Source organism: Callithrix jacchus, chromosome 21 (genome assembly GCF_049354715.1).
Source record: "Callithrix jacchus isolate 240 chromosome 21, calJac240_pri, whole genome shotgun sequence".
NCBI lineage: Eukaryota > Metazoa > Chordata > Mammalia > Primates > Cebidae > Callithrix > Callithrix jacchus.
Window position 1 is genome coordinate 10,836,116 of NC_133522.1, and position 801 is coordinate 10,836,916.

General features: G+C 30.0%; 1 pseudogene; it reads left to right on the plus strand.

Annotated features, from left to right (window-relative positions):
- The first annotated feature begins 463 nt into the window (after positions 1-463).
- Positions 464-529, plus strand: LOC118149996 (U7 small nuclear RNA; annotated as a pseudogene).
- The last annotated feature ends 272 nt before the right edge of the window (positions 530-801 follow it).

Genomic DNA, 801 nt, shown 5'->3' on the forward strand with positions numbered 1-801 from the left:
TTTCTTTTCTTATTTATACATCTCTCATCTGAAATAATTGAAGATTTCAGGTGTTGTTTGTTCACCTGTTGTATTGCCTCTCATACTTAGGCATGTTAAAAATTAACTTTATTAACATGTAATGAATAAAATAAGTTGCAAAGTATCATCCACAAGACAAATGTGGCATTTCTAGGTGTTCTCCATTTAATAATGTGTGAGCATACATAGAAATGAGGTATATAAGTAGAATAATCAATAGGATATACATTGGAGATGTTTTTTATTTCCAAAATAAAAGGATAAAGAGGATATTGTGCTTTAGGAGAACATTTTCTTTAAAAAAATTAAAAATATATATATTTGAGAAAAAAATCTATGCTACAAACAAGGAAAAGTAGCTATTTAAATGTCATTAGAATTGTGATATCAAGCTAGAAACTTCACCAACTGAGTGTATCAGCGTATGTAATACAGTAATTTTATGTGTTACAGCTCTTTTAAAATTTGTCTGGCAGACTTTCCAGCTAAACCCCCATGGAAAAACAAAATAAAAACATACGTAAACACATAAATAAAAATAATTTTAGAGAGAAACTGCAGATGCATACATTTTCAGTTAGATTTCCCTATTGAAGTGTCTCAAAACGAGAACTTACAGGCTTACTTTAGCAGTACAGGTCTATTCTCATCATTAACATTCATTCAGCATCAATTATACAAAGTTCTAGCTTCCTATTAATACCTTGCAACTTGCTCCACAAATACAAATTTTTCTCCAGTTTAAAAAAGTGCATGTATGGAGACTCGGCTTCTATAGGA